Here is a 23,330-nt window from a genome sequence, read left to right as displayed (position 1 = left end):
GATGCAGCCCTCAAAAGAAAAAAACAAATAACAACGACAACAATGAAAGTCAGAAAGCAGCAGTGGAGTGAGAGCTTTTTTTTTTTTTTTGTCTTTTTTGCCATTTCTTGGGCTGCTCCCACGGCATATGGAGGTTCCCAGGCTAGGAGTCAACCAGAGCTGTAGCCACCAGCCTACGTCACAGTCACAGCAACACGGGCTCTGAGTTGCATCTGTGACTTACACCACAGCTCATGGCAATGCTGGATCCTTAACCCACTGAGCAAGGCCTTGGATTGAACCCGCAACCTCATGGTTCCTGGTTGGATTCGTTAACCACTGAGCCATGATGGGAACTCTGGAGTGATAGCTTTCACATTACTGGGAGATGAACAGTATCAACTTCAATTCTATACCCAGGTTATTATCCTCCAACAAGGAGCACAGAGTATAGAGAAATATAAAGACAAGTAACATTGTACAAACTATGTGTGCTTACTAAAAGTACTGTAAAAGTTATATTTGCAGGAAGCAAATAAATACAGACAAAAAGAATCAAATGTGCATATATGACCTAGATAATAGTGAACAAGAAATTAATTAAAAACATATTACCACATTTAATTAAGAAATTTATTGCTGCACCTGGAGCATATGGGAGTTCCTGGGCCAGGGGTTGAATCTGAGCTGCAGCTGAGACCTACGCTGGTTCCTTTAACCTGCTGCATGGCAGGATTGAAACTGCACCTGCTCAGTGACCAGAGCCATTGCTATTGGGTTCATAACCCACTGTGCCACAGTGGGAACTCCTAATTAATTGTTAATCACAAAGATACTATATCTGCATATAAAAATAAGAAATACAAACAGAAAAAGGTAAAATACGCTAAGGTCTTCGTAGTTTAGGGAGAAGGTTAAAAGAGGTACCTAATGCTGTCATACATTGTTAGAAAAATGTGTAGTTAACATATGTATATTTAAACTTTCTTTTTTAAACGTATATGTATTTTTTCTTTTTAAAAATAGATCATCATCTGAGGAGAGTGAGCAGGAGAAATTCAGGCTCAGTCAAGAAATAAATAAACAACACAAAGAATGACAAGAGTAGACACAACTTTAACGAAGAGAAATTTAAAGTAAATACCACACACTGATACTGATTTACACGGTACCAAAAATTGGAAAACAGAGACTAAACAGACTATTATCCAGAAAAACACCTTAACCAAAATTGTCTCAGGAAAATCTGTTTTATGGAGCAAACCGTAATTTGAAAAGATACATGTATCCCATTGTTCACTGCAGCACTATTCCCAAAAGCCAAGACATGGGAGGAACCTAAGTATTCATTAGCAAAGGACTGGAGAAGGAAGATGTGGAGAAGAGGCCACCACTCAGCCACAGAAAAGCATGAAGAAGTGCCACTGGCAGCAGCGTGGATGGCTCTGGAGGTTATCATGCCAACCAAAGTAGTCAGAGAAAGACAAATATCATATAGTATCACTTACACGTAGAATCTAAAAAAAGATACAAATGAAATTGTTTACAAAACAGAAGTGAACTCACAGACATGGAGAGTAAACTTACGGTTACCAATGGGAAAAGAGAGAGAAGGAATAAATTGAGAATTTGGGATTCACACACACACACACACACACTACTGTACATAAAATAGATAAACACGGTCCTACTGTATAGCCCAGGGAACTATACTCAGTATCGTGTATGAACCTATAATAGAAAAGACCCTGAATCTCTTTGCTGTGCTTCTGAAAGTAACACAACATTGTAAATCAACTACACTGCAATTAAAAAAGAAAATTTTTCTTTTAAAAAACTTAAACCAATAACATTTAAAGGAAACACGTTTATTCTGTCCTTCAAATGACAAGAGTTGACTTTTTTTTAACACACAACTTCTAACAAATCATCATGACAAACTATTCCAAGAACATAGCAAAATAAAATTATGCAACTTATTTTATGAGGCAAATATAGATTTCCTCATAAAACACTAAATCTACACAAGGAAAATAAAAATCTAGAACAATTTTACCCTTGAACATATTTTTTAAGAAATCCCACCAAAAAATAGTGACTACAGCAGTATTTAAAGAAAATAGAGCATGAACAGGTGGGATTTATCACAGGAATGCAATATTGTCTATTACTGCAATTGCTCATATTAATAAGGTAAATGAAAGAAACAGCATTATATATGGCACCACAAATGCAGAAAAAGCAGTCAAAATCCTTGTGGACACTGATGACAATAATTTTTATTAGCAAACTAGATAGGAGGTTTTTTTTTTTTAACTGTAAAAATATCTGTTGAGATGGGATTAAGATTGCAGAACAGAAGACTGGAGCTCAGCTTCTCTCATAAAAACAACAAAATTACAACCAAATGCTGAACAACCTTCAACCAGATACACTGGAGACTTTCAAAACAGATATCCTACTCTAGAAGACAAAGAGGAGGTCACGTCAAGGTGGCAGGAGGGGTGGTTACGTGATATAAGCAACCCCATCCATACACGCCGGGTGGGCAGCCCACAGACTGGAGAGTAACTATGACAGAGACTCACCTACAGGAGTGAGAGTTCTGAGCCCCACATCAGGCCCCAATGCCTGGGGACCTGGCACTGGGAGAAAGAGCCCACCAGAGCTTCTGGCATCGATGGCCAGTGGGGCTTGTGCGCAGGAGATCCAGGGGACTGAGGGAAACGGAGACCCCATTTTTGAAAGGAGCACACAGACCTTCATGTACACTGGGTCCCAGGGCAAAGCAGAGACTCCCTAGGAATCTGGGTTGGACCTGACTGCAGTTCGTGGAGAATCTCCTGGGAAAACAGGGGTGAATGTGGCTCATTGTGGGGGAAGGACATTGGAAGCAAAGCTCTTGGGAATCTTTAGCAGCATGCCTTTCTCTGGAGGTGGCCTGTTTTTTGGGAAAATCTGGCCCCACCCATTGGTGCTGAGAAGCCCCAGGCCAAACAACAATCCAGGTGGGATCACAGCCCTGCCCATCAGTAAACAGGCTGCCTAAAGACCCCCCAGGCACACAGCCAACCTTTATTCTCACCCAGAGACAAAGCCCCACCCACCAGAGGGATAGGAATCAGCCCCACCTACCAATGGGTAGGCACCAGTCCCTCCCATCTGGAAGCCTACAGCAAGCCCCCATACCAACTTCAGCCACAAGGGGGGCAGACACCAGAAGAAAGAGAGAGTACAACTCTATAGTCTGCAAAAAGGAGAACACACCAAAAACCTATAAAAATGAAAAGGCCAAGAGCTATAACTCAGGTAAGGGAGAAAGAAAACCCAGAAAAACAGCTAGGTGATCTGGAGATTATCAGCCTCAAGGAAAAAGACTTTAGACTGATGATGCTGAAGATCATGTAAGACACTGGAAATAAACTGGAGGCAAAGATGGGTAACTTACAGGAAACACTGAGCAAAGAGATAGAAGATACAAAACTTAAGTAAGGAGAGATGCAAAATACAGTAACTGAAATAAAAAATTCATTAGAAGCAGCCAACAGCAGAATATAGGAGGCAGAATGAATAAGTGAGGTGGAGGACAGACTAGTGGAAATCACGGATGCAGAACAGAAAAGAAAAAAAGATTGAAAACAAATGAAGACAGTCTCAGAGAACTCTGGGACAACGTTAAACACACCAACATCCATATTATAGCGGTGCCAGAAGGAGGAGAGAGAGAGAAGGGGACAGAAAAAATATTCAAAGAGATAATAGTCGAAAATTTCTCTAACATGGGAAAGGAACCACTCACTCAAATCCAGGAAGCACAACGAGTACCATATAATATAAACCCAAGGAGGAGCACCCCGAGACACGTATTAATCAAACTGACCAAAATTAAAGGCAAAGAGAAAATATTGAAAGCAGCTAGGGAAAAGAAACATAACATATAAGGGAGCCCCGATGAGGTTATTGGCAGATTTTCAGCAGAAACTCTGCAGGGCAGAAGGGAGTGGCATGATATACTTAAGGTGATGAAAGGAAAAAACCTCCAACCAAGATTACTTTACCCAGCAAGGTGCTCATATATATATATATACATACACACACACACTCCTACATCAAAACTTCAGGGAAACTGCAAACCAAACCTACAACTGATACACAAATACGAAAGATTAACTCAAATACAACACTAAAGACAGTCATCAAACCACAAGAGGAAAGAACAAGAAGGGAAGAAAAAAGAGCAACAAAACCAAATCTGAAACAGTTGATAAAATGGCAAGAAGAACATACACATCAAGAATTACTTTGCACTGCAAATGGACTAAATGGCCCAACCAAAAGACATAGACAGGCTGAATGGATACAAAAACAAGATTCATATACATGCTGTCTTCAAGAGACACATTTCACTTCTGGGGACACATACGAATTGAAAGAGGATGGAAGAAAATATTCCATGCAAACAGGAATCAAAAGAAAGCTGCAGTAGCAATACTCATATCAGATAAAACAGACCTTAAAATGAAGAATATTTTAAGAGCCATGGAAGGACATTACATAATGATAAAGAATCAATCAAAGAAGAAGATATAACAATTTTAAATATCTATGCACCCAACATAGTTGCACAATATATAAGGCAACTGCTAACAACCCTAAAAGGATAAAGTGACAATAACACAGCAATAGTGGGGGACTTTGACTCCCCACTTACAGCAATGGACAGATCATCCAGACAGAAAATCAACAAAGAAACACGGGCCTAAATCAAGCACTAGACCAGATGGACCTAATAGATATTTATAGAACATTCCATCCAAAAGCAGCAGAATACCGATTCTTCTGAAGTGCACACGGACCATCTCTAGGACTGATCACATTCTGGGCCACAAAACAAGTCTTGGCAACTTTAAGAAAACAAATCATATCAAGCATCTTTTCTGACCACAACACTATAGAAGATATCAACAACAAAAACTGCAAAAACCATAAACACATGGAAACTAAACAGCATGCTACTAAACAACCAATGGATCACTAAAGAAATCAAAGAGGAAATTAAAAAAAAATACATAGAAGCAAATGACAACAAAGATACAACACTCCAAAACCTATGCAATGTAGCAAAAGCAGTTCCAAGAGGGACATTTATAGCAATATGAGCCTACCTCAGGAAATAAGGAAAAACTCAAATAAACAGTCTAACTTTACATCTAAAGCAGCTAGAGAGACAAGACCTAAAGTTAGCAGAAGGAAAGAAATTATAAAGATTGGAACAGAAATAAATGAAATAGAAATGAAGAAAACCATAGAAGATACCAATGAAACTAAAGGCTGGTTCTTTGAAAAGATCAACAAAGTTGATAAACCCTTAGCCAGACTTACCAAGAAAAAAAGAGAGGACTCAAATCAATAAAATTAGGAATGAAAAAGAAGTTACAAGGACATCACAGAAATAAAAAGGATCATAAGAGACTACTATATGCAACTACTTGCCAGTAAAACAGAAAACCTAGAAGAAATGGACAAATTCTTAGAAAAGCACAATCTTCCAAGACTAAACCAAGATGAAATAGAAAAGATGAATGGACCAATCACAAGAACTGAAATTGAAACTGTGATTTAAAAACCTCTAACAAACAAAAGTGCAGGCCCAGATTTCCATCAAACATTCAGAGAAGAGTTAACATCCATCCTTCTGAAACTATTCCAAGAAACTGCAGAGGAAGGAATACTCTCAAACTCATTCCACGAGGCCACCATCACCCAATCAAAGATAACCACAAAAAAAAAAATTATGGGCTGATATCACTGATGAACATAGATGCAAAAATCCTCAACAAAATAATAGCAAACCGAATGCAACAACACATTAAAAGGACTGTACATCAGGATCAAGTGGGATTTATCCCAGGGATGCAAAGATTCTTCAGTATTTGCAAATCAATCATTGTGATACACCACATTAACAACTGAAGAATAGAAACTATAAGATCCTCTCAACAGATGCAGAAAAAGCCTTTGACAAAATCCAACACCCCTTTCTGATAAGAACCCTTTAGAAAGTGGGCATAGAAGGAACCTACCTCAGCATAACAAAAGCCATATATGACAAACCCACAGCTAACATAATTCTCAATGGTGAAAAGCTGAAAGAGTTCCCGATGAGAATAGGAACAAGACAGTGATGCCCGCTCTTTCCTCTACCATTCAGCATAGTTTTGGAAGTCCTGGCCACGGCAATCAGAAAAAAAAAAACAAAAGGAAAGAAAAGGAATCGAAACTGGAAAGGAAGAAGTAAAACTATCACTACTTGCAGATGACATGATACTATACCTAGAAAATCCAAAGACGCTAGAGAAAACTGTTACAGCTCATCAATGAATTTAGCAAAGCCGCAGGATACAAAATTAATACACAGAAATCAACTGCATTCTATAAACTAACAATGAGAGGTCAGTTAGGGAAACAATCCCACTTACTCTCACATCAAAAAGAATAAAATACTTAGGAATAAACCTACATAAAGAGTCAAAAGACCTATACTCTGAAAACTGTAAGATGCTGATGAAAGAAATCAAAGATGACACAAACAGATGGAAAGACATACATACCATGCTCTTGGATTGGAAGAGTCAATATTATCAAAATGACTATACTACCTAAGGCAATCTACAGATTCAGTGCAATCCCTATCATAGTAAAAAGGACATTTTTCACAGAACTAGAACAGAATATCCCAAAGTTTGTCTGGAAGCACAAAAGACCCAGAATAGCCAAAGCCATCCTGAGATAGAAAAATGGAGCTGGAGGAATCAGGCTCCCTGACTTCAGACTATACTACAAAGCTCAGTCATCAAAACGGTATGCTACTGGCACAAAGACAGATATACAGATCAGTCGAACAGGATAGAAAGCCCAGAATTAAACCCATGCACCTACAGTGAACTAATCTATGACAAAGGAGGCAAGAATATACAATGGAGAAAAGACAGCCCCTTCAATAAGTGGTGCTGGGAAAACTGGACAGTCACATGGAAAAGAATGAAATTAGAACACTTCCTAACACCATACACAAAAATGAAATGGATTAAAGACCTAAATCTAAGACCAGATACCATAAAACTCTTAAAGGAAAACATAGGCCAAACATTCTCTGACATAAACCATAGCAATGTCTTCTCTGATCCACCTCCTAGAATAATGACAATAAAAACAAAAATAAATGGGACCTAATTAAACCTAAAAGTTTCTGAACAGCAAATGAAACCCTAAACAAAACGAAAAGACAACCCACAGAATAGGAGAAAATCTTTGCAAATGAAGTGACTGACAAGGGCTTAATATCCAAAATTTATAAACACCTTCTGCAGCTTAATATCCAAAAATAAACAATCCCATCAAAAAATGGGCAGAAGATCTAAACAGACAGTTCACCAAAGAAGACCTACAGATGGCCAAAAAACACATGAAAAGATGTTCAACATCACTCATTATTAGAGAAATGCAAATCAAAACCACTATGAGGTAATACCTACACCGGCCAGAATGGCCATCCTCAAAAAGTCTACAAACAATAAATGCTGGAGAGGGTGTGGAGAAAAGGGAACCCTATTACACTGCTGATGGGATTGTAAATTGGTGCAACCACTGTGGAAGACAGTATGGAGATTGCTCAGAAAACTAAAAACAGAACTACCATTTGATCCAGCAATCCCACTCCTGGGCATCTATCCAGAGAAAACCATGACTTGCAAAGACACATGTACTCCAGTGTTTACTGCAGTACTATATTCAATAGCCAAGACATGGAAACAACCTAAATGTCCATCAGCAGAGGAGTGGATCAAGAAGATGTGGTACATACACACAATGGAATATTAGCCATTAAAAGGAAAGAAATAAGGGCATTTGCAGCAACAGGGATGGACCTAGAAATTATCATGCTAAGTGAAGTCAGTCAGATAGTGAGACATCAACATCAAATGCTATCACTTACATGTGGAATCTAAAAAAAGAACACAATGAACTTCTTTGCAGAACAGATATTGACTCAGTCTTTAAAAAACTTATGGTTTCCAAAGGAGACAGGTTGTGGGGCAAGGGATAGGCTGAGTTTGGGATGGAAGTGCTATAAAATTGGGTTGTGATGATTGCTGTACAACTATAAATGTAATAAAATTCACTGAATAATTTAAAAAATAAAATAAAAATATCTGTTAAATGTAGCATTTCATTTTATTCAAGTTAGGGATTGTTGCTATTATTTAATACGGCTCTAGAGGTTTTAACTGAAGCTAAAATATTTGAATTGGAAAGGAAGATACAAAATATTTGGTATTTGAAAGTAGTAGAGTTTTTATAAGAACAATAAAAATAATACAGTGGAATAACAGATGTAATTCTCATTGTCAACAAAAATGACATGCCAGTTCCTATCATGGCTCAGCAGAAACAAATCTGACTAGTATCCATGAGGACGCAGGTTTGATCCCTGGCCTCGCTCTGTAGGTTAAAGACCCAGCATTGCCATAAGCTGTGGTGTAGGTCACAAATGCGGCTCATATCTGGTGGTGCTGCAGCTGTGGTGTAGGCCAGGGACTACAGCTTGGATCTGATCCCTAGACTAGAACCTCCATATGCCACAGGTGCGGCCCTAAAAAGACAAAAAAAAAAAAAAAACAAAAGTTGTTCAAGACCTCTCTAGAAAAAAACTATAAAAAAATTCGGGGACATAGAAACCCAGAATAAATGGAGGTATGTATCATTTTGCTAAATGGGAAAAGTAAATGTTTTAAAGATGTCGGCTGTGCTCACATTAACACACAGGTTCAGTGAGACTCCCGCCAGATCACTAAAGGGCATTTTAAAGTCAAACCTGACCACTGAGCCTTAATTCATATGAAAAAATAAGGACTATCCGAGGTAACTATAAGACAAAGAGGACGAAGAGGAGAAAATGAGAAGGAAGAGGAGGAGAACGGAGTCATCTTTACAAAAGGTGAAAGTCTTTTCATCAGATGGTGCTGGACCACTGAACATCCATAGGCAAAAAAAAAACAAAAAACAAAAAACAAAACCAAAAAAGTGACCTGAACTTCATTCCTCATACGAAAATTAACTCAAAAGGGATTGTTCTATTTAAAACTTTTAGAAAAAAATAAGAGAAAGTCTTGGGATGTATGGTTTGGGAAAGAGTGCTCACATGTGCCATGAAAAGCACAATCCATACAAGGAAAAACTGATTAATTGGATTTCATCAAAATTAAAACGTTTTGCTTTGCAAAACACTCATTAAGAGGATAACAGACAAGCTATACATTGGGAGAAGAATTTTTCAAACTAAATATTTGACAAATGACTAGTGTCCATAACAAAGAAATCACAAAACTCAACAGTGTAAAAACAAATAATCCAATTAGAAAATAGTTAAAAGACATGAACAGGCGTTTCAATGAAAAGGATTTACAGATAAATACAAGTAAATACATGAAAAGATGCTCCACAATACAAACTATTAGGGAAATGCAAAGAAAGCCATAATGAGATACTTCCCCACACCCGTCAGCAAGGTTAGACTGAAACAGTGACGTCAGCAGATGCTGATGCGGATGCAGAGAAGCGGGGCCCTCAGAGGCCGCTGGCGGGAATCTGGGAACCAGTCTGGTAGTCTCTTGAAAAGCTGAGCATGTAACTACCGTATGAGCGAGCGTTTGCTCTCCTGGCCTTTATCCCAGAACAGTGAAGATTTACGTTCACACACAGCCCTGTACAGGATTATTTCCAGAAGTTTTATTCCTCATTGTCCAAACCTGGAAACATCCCAGATGTCCTTCAGGGGCGGTGGTACATCTATACCAGAGAATGTTCCTCCGCAGGAAACAGGCGGGGCTGGGGAGGCGTGGAGGATGCAAGGCCGGTGGTCTTGTTCTGCCCTTGCTCCAAGGCTCTGACTTTGGGCGGGACTCCTCCGGGGGACAGGCGTCTGCTTCGCACCTCAGCTCGGAGGGTGGGGCTCTTTTAACCCTCGATCATCTGCCCGCAGCCTGTGGCCCTTGAGAAGACGCTGCGTCGTCGGGCAGAAAAAGCCCGGAGGCTAGAAGGACCTCGGGCGTGCGGGGCCTCCCTGCTAGATCAGCCTGGGGTGCCACGAGCGGAGGGAGCCCAGATCGTCCTTGCTCTGGGCCTGGGCCTCAGCACTTCCAGGCCCCAGGGGGCTGCGTGGCCCTGGTCCCCAGGGCCCGGGGACCAGCTTTGTGGGTTCGCATCACCTTCTGAGGCGTCTCCATCCCGGGGTTAAGGACAGGACCGTCCCTTGTGCAGCTTCCGTCATTTCTCACACCTTCTAGGGGATCTCTGAAAGGTAAGAGGTGTCTGTCGTCTCCGTGGGAAGAAGCAGGGCTGCCCAAAGCCCAGACGTGGCAGAATGTCCCGCAGCTCCGCCTCCACCGCGTCCGGCAGCCCGACAGCCAGCGTCCCCCGTGTCACCGGGTTTCCCCTTCTCCTGGGTTCTCCTGAGTTCCGCTCAGCCTGTTATCCTGCTTCAATTCTTGTCAACTGCTGACAGACACATTCTGGTGTCGTGGGCCCACGAGGTCACTGTTACACTCTGACCGAGTGACGAGAACATCTTTGGGTTTCACTTGACAACAGAGCTGTCTTTAACTTGAGAACAGAATGGTTTTTTGAAAAAGAAACACTCTAAAACTAAAGAGAGCGCTGCCCCACTGAACGCAGGGTTAACTAAGCCAAACGACCCAGCAACAACCCAGAGGAACGGGCCCCTGCGAAGTGATGTGAAGAGAATTCAGAAAGAACTCACGAACCCTGGGTGCCACCAGGGTTTTCCCCCCTGAGATGCAGCCCCCTGCGTTAGGCCGGCGCGGGGCCCTCGGCCTTTCCAGGAGGCGCCGTCATGGGGCGGCGCTGCTGGCAGCCTCTTTGGTTCCCCCTGGAGGAGGGGAACGAGGAACACAGAAACCTCCTGGGGGGGGGGGGGGCTCATCCCAAGAAAGAGAGGACAGAGCAGCAGCTGTTGCAGCAAATGCAGTGGAAACTCACTGAGGCGGATGTCTCACAACCAGGTTAGACGTGAACATTCTTGAGAGAAGGAGCTCGACTGCATGAGAGGACTCCCCCAATTAGTAATTTAAACTGAGGAGCCCAGTTAATGACGGTATATTAGTGGAACAATGAGGGAATTCATCGTGGAGTCCTGACCTTGCCTCCCTGCAGTCTTATGAAAGAGGGCGTCTTAGCCCTTCCTGCTGCATTTTTATAGAAACAAGTTATGACTAATCTTGGGCAGAAAATCCACCTCCATCAGAAAATCAAGATTCCTTCTGTTGCTGAATATATCAGATTTCTGACAACTAATCCCTTGTTCAAGATAGAAAATATTTTCATAATAAACCCTGCAAGAAGTCTTCAAGATGTATCAACTTGTTCACAGAAACCTGAACAAAGTTCTTTTCCCAGGAGTGTGGTAGCCCCGTTACACATACAAAATACATGCATTGTGCTCAGACAATATTTACCCATCTGATTATATCAGCTGTAAATAATTTTTGAAATAGCAGTTTCCATGGTTAAAGTTGTGCATTTCATTTTCTTAAAAGAGGGCAGAAGAATGAATTAGCCCAAGGAATGAAAGATTCCTGGATTATCCAGTGATCCAGAGAAGCTTAGAAATTTGAACATGTCGTTATGACCAAAAATGAATTTATTTTTTTCTTTTTAGGGCCACACCTGCGACATAGGGAAGTTCCTGGGCTAGGGGATGAGCTGGAGCCTACAGCTGCCAGCCTACGTCACAGCCACAGCAGTGCAGGATCCTTAACCCACTCAGCAAGGCCAGGGATCAAACCTGAATCCTCATGGATACTAGTCGGGTTTGTTACTGCTCAGCCACAACAGCAACTCCGAAAATGAGATCTTAACCCAAATGAAGACTGTTTAATTCCTAGGGAAATAAAAAGTCAGTAATAGGGCACAGGGAATCAGCTCACTGATTGGGACTGTCCAGCTCAGCTGTCACATCGTTTCTTTGTTCCTTTGGTCACATGAACATTCACTCACTAGGCGCTTACGGAACCCTTCGGCGCAGTCCTGGTGACAGACAGACAGAGAGGAGGAGGCAGGGCCAGTGCAGAGAGCTGGGCACTTCCGCACGGGAGCTCCGGGAAGGACTCCATAAAAAAGGTCAGGCCGGGAGTCGCCAACTTAGAAGGTCAGGACAGCAGTCTGAGGCAATGCTGCTTCGGGACAAGTGGATGGGACACCTCACGTTCACAACTGAAGCCTTAGGGGAGTTTGTGTGAAAGGCAGGTCCTGGCGTAAGTCTGAGCGAGTCTATGGGAACCGAGTAATTTAGCGACTCACCGGCCCAAACCACCCGAGGGAGGGTGGTAGTGCTGACAGGGCTGGTGCACACAGCCCACCGCTGAAAACTATGTCAGCGGGCTACACCTCCAGCCAACACGTTCTTCTCAGTCACCAATGACTTTCTAACAACTGACTATGAGATGTTGATAAATAAGGACGGTGTCGGCTACTCGTGAGTGAAAAAGCGCGTTTTGAAAAGTGGTCGTTTCGAAGTTTACGTTGCACTTGGTCTCTGATGTACTAGATTTGTTTCAACAAAGCGTGTCTGCATGCTGCCTTGCAGTTTTTCAAACAGGACTTAGATGTCGATGTATCCAGTTTTGCCCCTGAGTTTAGGCAGCGTGGTCTGACGGGGGCAAACGTACAGGGACTTGGTAGACGTCCCGAACGCCATGTTTAAGCCTGAATTTCTTTCACGCCTTCGCATAATCCTTTTCATGGATGCGTTATTTTCATCCTGATTCTCACCTCTTAACCCAGTAAGTAGAAAACAATTCAAAGTGTCTTCTACCCCCCTCTTGTGTTTTCTGTTCACGTTTGCTCTTTTCCCTCCAGTAACCCCACCTGCTTGGCTCACTCCTGTCCCCACTGGCGCCCACAGTGAGGGTTCCCTCCTCAGCTGCCACCCGTGTTCGGGCCTGTGTGTACTGCTGGTGCCGGCGACTTGCTGGCTGCGTCTGGGACTTGGGGGGGGGGGTGCACCGGCTCCGGGTCCCCCTCAAGTTTTCTCCCACCTCCTTGGAACTGTTCTTGAGATGAGAGCTTCAAGGACCAGGCGGAGCGTCTCTCCCACCACAGACTTCAGGATGGAAGGGAAGCGAGGGTCGTGAAAGACGAGAATCCCCGTGTCCAGAGATGGCCGACTGCGTAGGAAACCCAGGGGCAAGGCAGCCTCCCGCAGGCCTCTGTGCCCTGGGGGTGGCCGCGGGCATCCCCCCAGCACCCCGGGGGCCTGGCCCCCAGCGGACGTGGCCGTAGGCTGCTCCTGGGGCCCTCCTGCTCCTGAGGCTGAGTGGGTTCCAGGATGGGATCCGGGCGTCTCCTCACTCTGTCACAGGGTTTGCCTGAGTGGCCGGAAGGAGCCGTTCCTCGAGAAGGTCTGGCAGGGCGTCCTTGTGCCCTGATCATTGAGCAGACTTGATCCCAGGGTAGAACGTGTCTTCCCAAACCCAGCTGCCGCTTGGCTTCCATCCTGAAGCCGAGGACCAGTAACCCCTGGGATTTCATCTTCCCCGCTCCAACTGCAGACCTTGTCCTAATGCACAGGCAGCTAATCCTCTTCACATGTCACAGACCTAACCCTCTCCATGGACTTCGTCTACACAGGCAGGAACGGTCAACAAGGCTTGCCTGGCCCAAGTGCAAACTCCCAGCCAGGCCTTTGGGGCCAACAGTGTCTGCAGGTGGACAGGGCCACCTCACCACTCAGGCAACACCATGTTTATATGGAAAATGATATCTTTAACCACAAAAGGTGATGGAAATTAAGAAAAAGGAGAAGGAAACTGCAGACATTATCCCTACTTAATTGATCAAGGAAATTGGGGCGTGGGATTTAAGGATACGACTCTGCTTAATTCCAGCAGCAACCACTGCCATGGCCACCACCACACCGGTCGGGGCCCTGGCCAAAGCTGCAGGTCTGGTCACGTACTGTGACATAACTGCAGATGTCACGCTGCACGGTAAATAAATCTCAGCTCCAGGAGCCACAGTAATAGGAGTGGATATATGGCACTGAGTTTGCAAAATGAGAAGGGGAAATGAATCCTCACCTGAGTTATAAATCCAATAGGGAGACGCAAGAGAGAAACGACCAGCACGGTCCCAGAGGCGACGATGGGCGTGCCTGCCCGTGGTGCCCGTGTCACCCTCTGACGCGGTCACTGCACGAGGCAGTGCTGGCTGCTCAGCGGCCGGTGAGGAACAAGGCTGAGGGTGGGGGCTACAGCAATGTTTCTAAAAATAAGGAAAATGATCCAAAATGTGAAAGATGGGCACTTGTAATTTTCATCTCAGAGTATGTTTCCAGCCACAGCTCTCAAAAACAGAAAGGAGAGAGAGAGAGAATTTTTTTTCTTTTTTCTTCCTGCACTGTGTATTTTTCATAACTTTGTGGGCAAAATGTCACATCCCAGGTACAGCAAGGGCCATTTTTTTTTTGTCTTTTTGTCTTTTTCCAGGGCTGAACCTATGGCATATGGAGGTTCCCAGGCTAGGGGTTGAATTGGAGCTGTAGGTGTGGCCAGAGCCACAGCAACACAGGATCCAAGCTGCATCTGCGACCCACACCTCAGCTCATGGCAACGCTGAATCATTAAGCCACTGAGCAAGGCCAGGGACCCAACCCGCAACCTCATGGCTCCTAGCTGGATTCGTTAACCACTGAGCCACGACGGGAACTCTGGGCCATGTATTTTTCATAGGGTAACATTTCCTCACCTCCCGCATTATGCAATTGTGGCTGCTTGGGACACAAGTTATGAAACAGGATAAAATTTTAGGGCCTCTAGGCAGCTTTTCAAGTCCTTCACTTGGCAAACACAGGCTTCAAAGCCTCTGCCTGGGTCAGTCTCAGGATACTGAGCAGAGAGGGGGCCCAGCCCCTGCCGTCGTGGAGCTACCCTCTCATGTGAAAGGGTGACACCTGGAAAAGCGCCCAGCCCTGCAGAGAACCCCAGCCTGACGCAGTCCTGGGGACGGGTGGCCTGGGCAACTCCATAGAGGGCACGTCTGACCCAGCCCCACGCTGGCCCCGACCGCGAAAGGTTGGAGGAGCCCGACACCCAGGCTCTGGCCATCTTCCCCCTTTGGCGTCTACCCTTGCACGAAGCTGGAGTGGTCTCCAGGGACCAGCATTTGAAATCCTATTGACCCATGAACCAGCCCTGCTGTGGCCCTTGGTGTACAGGGCCACCTGCTCACACTCTCTTCCAGGTGTGCCCAGATAAGGAAAACTGAGCACCTGCCAAAATGACTCCTGGTTTCTGTGTGTGTTTCACTCCCAAACTTGTTTCTTGCTCTGTCTTCCCAAGTTCATGCTGTTTCATGCTGTGCAAGTGAAAACGCACTTGACTCTTAGAATTGCAAGCGTGTTAAATGGGCCACTTCTCCCCGCCGTCAGCACCACCATCTCCCCATGAGCACCTCCCTGCTTCAACTGCCACCTGCCTGCTTTGTAACACACCTTAATAGCTTCCTAAAGGCCTCTCTGCCCCTTAGATTCAGCGCTCCCTGCAGATCTGAATGACGCTGTAGGATGTAAGTTAAGTCACCTCTTGCACACACCTTCTGAAGGTGTCCACAGCCAGCCCCACACCTCACTGTGTCCCGCAGGCAGGAGAGCCCGGCTCGGGGCCTCGGGCCCCGCCCTGGAGATTCTGCGGAGCTCAGGAGACCTGTGTTCTTGCGTGCGCCTCCCAACAGCTCCCAATTGCGGGTCTTGACCTGAGGTCACCTTAGGGAACCTAAATGACGACGCAGAGAGTTTGAGTGACTTTCCCAAAACTGCACCGCTGGTGACACTTGGATGTGGCCTTTATAATGAATCCTGGTTCTTCAAACGTCTGGCCAAAGCACTCTCCATGGACAGGGGTGCTGTACACCCCCATGACCTGAGAAAGCAGTGCCAGGAACACCACCGACGCGGGCTTTGGCAGCAAGATGGATTCTGACACTTGGGACCAGTGTTGACGCCCTGCACAGCAGGGCGCTGAGCTGGCTGCTTGCCCACTGTCACCCTCATGGTGTGACGGGAGGCCGTCCACGCGCTCTGCCTCCCCCAGGGGTCGGCTGCACATCCACACAGGCCTGGCATTGGCAGAAACCACTGGCGGGGCAGGGCCTTTTTTGTGCTTACAAAACATCTCTGTGGATAACTTCTCCTCTGCCCTGAGTCACCATCCGTACCGGAGTCCCAGCACCTCAGTGCCTGTGCCCGCGGCAGGATGGCCCACTGACCCAGACACCTCGCGTCTGTGGACGTCTGAAAGCAGGCCCGAGAATGCCGTGTGTGTGTGCATATATATGTATATAACTATTTTTTATCTTTTGGGACTGCACCTGCAGCATTTCGAAGTTTCTCGGCCAGGGATTGAATCCCAGCCACAACTTCCACCTACACCACAGCTGCAGCAATGATGGATCCTTAACCGGCTGTGCCACAGTGGGAACTCACAAGCGAATGCTGTTCTTTATTTCGCAGTGGGTTTGCTTTTCAGCTCCATGGTGTCTAGGGTGGCGGGGTGAGCACTCAGCTCCTGGCCTGGGTGCTTCCATCCCTGAGGCCCCCACCGACCTGGGCAGCTGGAGCCCTGGGAGCCTTGGTGGGCAGGTCCAGCTTGCTGCCTCTGGTCTGGCATGCTGAGGGGGTCCAGGCTCCATCCGTGAACTGTCCCCTGCCCTAACGAGGGGAGCATTCCAGGTCCAGAGTCCATCTCCGTCCTCTGCACTTTTGGGGGTTTGTTCCCCAGGAACCATCCCACTGGGGTGTGGCCAGCGGGACCACGAGCCTGCGTGAAGGTGACATGAGCAGTGTCCTGAGAGGCATGATGAGCTCCTCCTGCCAGGCCCGCTCAGGTCACGTGTATCATGAGCTGGAAATCCTCATCCCCGAAACAAACACGTAGCAGCTGGATGAAAACAGCCATTTCGTGGACACCCTGCTCCCTTTGGGATATGAGCTTATTAGCAAAGTGAGAAAAGTTTGTTTTGATTGTGCTAAGAAAGAAGCCAAGTTCTCTTCGTTTGCCCACATTTTCAGGAATATGACATTTTATATAATAATACGGGCACTTAATCCTTGTCTTCAAAATGCCAAACATCTGGATGAGAACAAAAATCCAGTCAAAAACAGATATTTCCAAATCATTGGAAGTATCATCTAAAATAAATCAAACAGCCAGTTTTAGGGGTTATATTTTTCAGACTTAATCGCATGCTCTGTACTCACTTGTTAGACCTGAGTGTCAAAGCCTTTTTTACAAATCCAAACAACGAAGATGTGGTTCTGAATCCCAGTGGGAGCAGCTGGGCACAGGGTGAGGAAGCACAGAGAAAGGCCAGTTGGTTCTGGCTCCCTTTCGGCTCCGGGGCTGCGGGGACAGGCAGCCTGGACCCTGTGGGCTGCTTGGTCACCAGCTTCACAAGCTCCGGCAGGTGCTGGATTATGACTGGAGCTCACAAAGTAGCCTGAATTTATCTCATTTAATCAGCGAGGAAAAGGTATCTACAAAGACAGCCCAAGTGGAGGCCCGGAGGCTCAGGGAACAAAAGGTTTTTGTTGTCCCGGACGTGGCCTCATCCTCTGTCACGTGGAGTAATTAACAGAGGGGAAAGGCAGCAGCACAGTTGTCAAAAGGGTTGTTGGAAACAAGCCCACCACTGTGCTGAGAGATTTACCGCCGACAGAAATGCACGGTGCCTGGCCTGTGACTAATACTCATGGCATGGTGTCTGACTAGATCATACACTTTTATTGTATGCTTATTAATATTTATATAAACTAAAGCAGACTTTTGACCTGACTTGTACACAGATTTGAAAAAGTCAAGAGAAAAATCACTTGTTCTGATGCATTTGATAGAGGAGCACAGATTTTATTGTCATCAGATTAAAGGTGGATGTTCTGCTTGCTTGACTCTCAATTTTATTTTTTGCCCATTTTAGGAAGTGGATCAAAGCATGCATGACAGCTAGTTGTGGATGTGCTTTAAAAATATAATGTGTTAAGCGTTTCTGTTGAGGCTCAACGGAAACGAATCTGACTAGCACCCATGAGGATGCAGGTTCGACCGCTGGCCTTGCTCAGCGGGTTAAGTGTCCAATGTTGTTGTGATCTGCTACGTAGGTTGCAGATGTGGCTCCGATCTGTGGCTGTGGTGTAGGCTGGAAGCTGCAGCTCCAATTTGACCCCTAGACTGGGAATTTCCATATGCCTCAGGTGTGGCCCTAAAAAGAAAAGAAAAAAATCTAATGAAGCCAAGCTTACAAAACCATGCATTGAAAAATGTATGATGGGACCTATTTTGTGAGACAAATGCATTTGAACGCGAACCTCCCAGAGGTTCCCAGACTGTGTCCATGGCACACCCAAAGACCTTCAGTTTTGAAAGATATCCTTTGTCCCCTGGCCGTCCGGCCATGTCGCCTCTCGGGGAAGGGAGACCCCACAGAGAACACTCTGAGCTGCGCCTCCAGGGAGGCCAATAGCACTCTGTTAAATCCAACCCTCTCCTCCTGCAGTGCCTCCAGTGGGAAAACCCAACCACCTCTCCTTGGAAGGGCCTCCTGGAATTGCCTTTGCTTTTATTAATCTGCACTCAGCCGGGGCGGAGGCAGCTAAAAGCAGTTGTTATTCTCAGCCCTTCTACGTGGAGCTCTCCTGGAATAAAACCGTGTGCAAATTGATTACAGCAACTGCAGGGGCATTTAATGCCCAGCGGTTTAGAGCACAGACCTCGCGGCTTAGTGACAGCTGGCTTCGCCCCATGTGTGTGCCCACAGCCTTTGCTCACCCCGCTCCTGGCAGAGCAGGGATGCAGCTGAGAAACGCCGGGGCGTGTGGCACATCTGAGCACCTCCTCTGCCGGTGAGAACCCTCATCACTTGTTACCGCAGAAAGATTTTACAGAAGCAAACGCAAGCCTCGGGCCTTGAAAGCAGGATTGTTTTCTCAGCCCTGCCTCCAGAGCCGCCCTGGGCCACTTAGTATTATGCTCTTCAGCCCGGTTTTCACAGGTTTGGGTAGTTTGGTCCCTCCTGCTCGCCAGCTGGCCTCTGGGAAGTGCCCTTGGCCTTGCAGGGTGGTCTCTGCTGGCCTGGTTGTGGTAGCAAGGTAGACAGCGAACATGTATTGACAAATACCGAGAGCTCATCTCTCGAGTTCACTAGCTGCCTGAAGATGGGATTACGGAAGGTTAAACTGCCAAGTGCGTGGTAGGCCTGTGACGCCTGGGCCCTGTCCAAACGTACCTGGGGCAGCTGTCAGCCCAATTAAGCCAGATGTGCCTTCCACGTAAACGGACCTCCCAAGGGGAATATCAACAGATGTCAGGTTCTAGCAAAGGACAAAGGGTAGGGGTGGGTAAGGCTGCGAGGGAGGCGGGGCCGCACCCCAAGACTGGTCCTGGCGATGTTATTCTCACCTGGCCGGGCCTCCGCTCACTGGCGTCACCTTGCTTGAACCCGGTTCACACAGCACGGGGAGGTCAGGAAAGTGACTCAGTCCAAGGGAAGCTGAATCAGTTTTCCTGTTAGATAAAGTGAAGGTATTTGCTCAGCGCTCTCAGCTCTAACACACACTCGAGTACGTGCGCCCGCGCGCACCCAACCCAGCCTGCCTTTAGAGCCTCGGTTATTTAAAAAATGACATTTAAGTTGTGCCAACTTTGACAGCCCTTCAAGTCAGTGCGCTAAGCGGGAGCCAAGAAAGGACATCAACAGACCGCCGGCTTTCTCAGGTGACACGGTTCCCGGATCGAGATGCCCCTCAGGCAGGCTTTCTGCAGCCGATTACTATTTCAAACAAACATTCTGTAAACTATAAAACGGAAGGTACAAATAGTGGGTGTTATGTAAAAAAAGAAAAAAACATTATAGCTTCCAGGCAATTTTTTCCATCCATGCTATAAAACGTCGTATCTGCAAAACAGAAGTGTTTGAGAGGCAGACCTTTAAGCTCAGCCAGGAAAATGCTTCTCAGAAAATTTTCCTTCATGTTGCTGCATTTAGCAACTACCTTGATGAAACCAGTTCTCAGTTGCTATGTCTCTAAGAAAATCATGAGAAACACCCAGGCTCCTGTGGGCACTTGACAGTCACTTAATAATTCCTTTCCAGAAAGACTTTGCTGAGTTGTACTAATTCCCATTAAAGACTATTTCTTTAGCAAACACATCTGCAGCATTTACTCTGTGCCAGACGCAGCTTTGAATACTTTTTAGGCAGTAACTTCTTCAATGCTCAGAGCACCTACAAGGTAGGTACCATTATTAACCCCGATTCACAAATAAAGACACCGAGGCACAGAAAGTTAAGTCACTCACCAAGGTCACACGGCGACACCTGAATACAGAGAAGTGTGGGTGGCTGGAGAGCAACTGGAATAAAGACGTGACGGGGCCCTGCTGGAGGAGTTCAAGTTCGGCCACAAGTGGCAAACTTCCGTCTAGCGGGAGCAGGGGCGGTGTCCTCCGGGAAGCTTATTTGGAGACAAAGTGAGGTGAACGGGGAAGAGTCACGTGGCTGAACTGGGGGCTCAGAAATCAAGGCTCAGTCTTACAGCACACGCCGATGACGTGGGCATTGTTTAATGTTCTCACCTCAACTACGAGATTTCATCTGGCCCTACCTGACAGAGGTGGTGACTGCGGCCGCCCTTTGACTCATGCAGCCCACGCGCCAGACGCGGGGCAGCCCGGGGCTACGGAGACGGTCAGACCCCGACAGCCCTCTAGGAACCCGGGTGGAGGGCTGAAGACCATCTCCTCCGAATTCCCATCCACCTCAGAAGGTGAGCCTATTCGAGACCTCAGAAGTTTGCGGATCCAATCTGCTGAGCCGAGGCCATCCTGGATGAAGCGGCCCCTCGATGCAGTAACTGGTGTCTTTCCGGAAGAGACACACCGAGTCAGAGCCACACGGGAAGGGGGCCACGTGGCAGTGGAGGCTCAAGTCGGGGGGATGTGGCACAGGCCGAAGAACATCACACAGCAGGTGCATCTGCACCCCAAGACTTGGGACAGGTTCTCCCGACACCCCGAGGGAAGGTGACCCTGCCAATACCCTGCTTTCAGACTCCGGCCTCCAGAACTAGGAGAGCTGCCAGTTTGTGGTACTTCTGCTGGCCCCAAGACGCTAACATGGATTTTGGTGCCAGGAAGTGGACGCTGCCATTACAAACCGCTAACATGTCGACTGGCCTTGGGACTGGGGAAGAGGTAGGGCTCCAAGTGTTTTGAGGTGCGAGACAGAGAAAAACACAGGTTGCCCCGAGAGACAACTGGTAGAATTAGGGACATTCCAGGCGGTCCTGGGGAGGACCCAGGACAGAAAGCTGCTGATGTCCTAGACAGCACACAGATTGCCATGAACAGATGTCGGGACACGTGTGTTACGCATGTCCTGGTGACATCTCAGGAGGAAAAGACGAAGGAAACAGGAGGAAAGTCTACCCCTGTTACAAGGTGGCAGACACTTTGGCCTGATTTTTTTTTTTTTTTTTTGTCTTTTCAGGGTCACGCCCACGCCATATGGAGGTTCCCAGGCGAGGGGTCGAATCCGACCTATAGCTGCTGGCCTACACCTCAGCCACAGCAACACCAGATCTGAGCCATGCCTGCGACCTACACCACAGCGCACAGCAATGCCGGATCCTTAACCCACAGAGCGAGGCCAGGGATTGAACCTGCGTCCTCACGGATGCTTGTCGAATATGTTACCACTGAACCACACAGGGACTCCACCTTTGGCTTGGTTTAAGATCTTAATCGTTAGTTCTACCTCCTTTACTACTGAGAATCATAGAAAAGACTGTGCAGCAGAACATTTGAGCTAAATACTGTATCATGATAACATTTTATACAGAAACCTTATTCTTCAAATCCTTCCCCCAAGTTACAAAAGATAGAAAAAGTAATTCTGACATTCCATATAAATGAACGGGACTTTCTAGAGCAGTTCTGGCTCTTAGAGTTTCGGGGTTGTTTGGAATTTAGAAAGCACCTAGACAAGCCCCTGGGGAACATGTTCCCGAGAAACGGGGAGCATCTTTGGCATTTTCTGCTCTTCTACCTCCTGCACGAAGTGACCCCTGACACGTCCTGTCTTCTTCCTGGTCCTGGGAGCTGCTGCACACAGACACGGGTTCAGGCCTTGCTCTGTCCGAGGGACCCCGTGTGCTCTCTTGGAGGTGATGTTTGTTTCCCTTGATGGATGAGGTCTGAACAGGACACCAAAACCAAGGGGAGTCCTGACGACAAATTAACACAGCTCAGCACACAGGCTCCTCTGCTCCCAACATTCTGCTTCCCTTCTGCCATACTAAAACCATACTTTACTGAGCCACCCCATCACACAGTGGCATCGGAGCAGAGTATCAAGCTCCGGAATTCACTCAATGACATATGCATAAATCCTCACAATGATAAAACCAGTTGTACCAAAGAGAAATATGTAATACTATATGAACTCTGGTAAAATATAACATGGAAAATAGTTTCCTATGTATGTATTTTATGTGTTCGTCCCTGATGGAATGGAACTATTTTTCCACTCGAAATCTTTTGGGATGTGAAACAAAGGACAAGCCATTTCTTCTCTGTGTCTGTAAAGAGTCTAAAGTTTCAAACGCAGGAAAATTAAATGGAGTATTGAGATTAGTGTATTTTAATTGAAAATTGCATATTAAAGTGGATACGATTTTAATATGAATGTATGAAAAATGGCATCCAATTGTTATATGAAAACTGCATATTTCATATTAAAAATGCCATCTGGGGTATGTGAGATGTACAAGGGTTACACATCTGCCTTCTATGGACGGTCCAGACAAACAGACAAAGGTGGGCTTTAGTCTTCATAGCCGTTCTGGTGTCTGATGGGCAGGTAATCACTGGCAGCTACTGGATTTGAGGTAGGTGGGTGCCCTACTGAAAGTCGCCGTCTGACCTCGCGTGTAACGGCATCTGTGAGAGATGACGGCGTTGTGTTGCTGCTGGTTGACTCTGACCAACACTCGGGCAATTTAGAGAGTCATCAATTGCCACTTACTCTTGTCTAATGAGCTGGTGTAGAAGCTTTAATTCTCTGGAGTGAAAAATACTCGTACCCTACTGACAACAGGAATGGATGCAAGAAGTGCATTTTTCTTTATCAAGTATGCCTTGATGCTTTCATTTCCATGGATTATGAAATAGCTTGGAGCAGACCGATGGACCAGCTTGAGAACAAACAGGAAGACTGGATGAAGC

General features: G+C 46.1%; 2 long non-coding RNA genes across 2 annotated transcripts in view; one reads left to right on the top strand and one right to left on the bottom strand.

Moving 5' to 3' along the window:
* Window positions 1–3,262, top strand: part of LOC110255792 (uncharacterized) — a 111,073-nt gene extending 107,811 nt beyond the window's left edge. Inside the window, exon 4 of the long non-coding RNA XR_014818940.1 lies at window positions 1,006–3,262. This is a non-coding gene — a long non-coding RNA (uncharacterized LOC110255792). The remainder of the gene's footprint in view (window positions 1–1,005) is intronic.
* Window positions 1–23,330, bottom strand: part of LOC146398461 (uncharacterized) — a 134,421-nt gene that overhangs the window by 12,288 nt on the left and 98,803 nt on the right. The window lies entirely within an intron of this gene.

The sequence above is a fragment of the Sus scrofa genome, chromosome 11 (genome assembly GCF_054392235.1).
Source record: "Sus scrofa isolate SSC_HxYL_T2T_F1_AM1 chromosome 11, Sscrofa_HxYL_maternal_Yorkshire_Landrace_v2.0, whole genome shotgun sequence".
Classification (NCBI taxonomy): Eukaryota; Metazoa; Chordata; class Mammalia; order Artiodactyla; family Suidae; genus Sus; species Sus scrofa.
The sequence above is the reverse complement of the archived record's forward strand: the minus strand, read 5'-3'. Positions and strand labels throughout refer to the sequence as shown.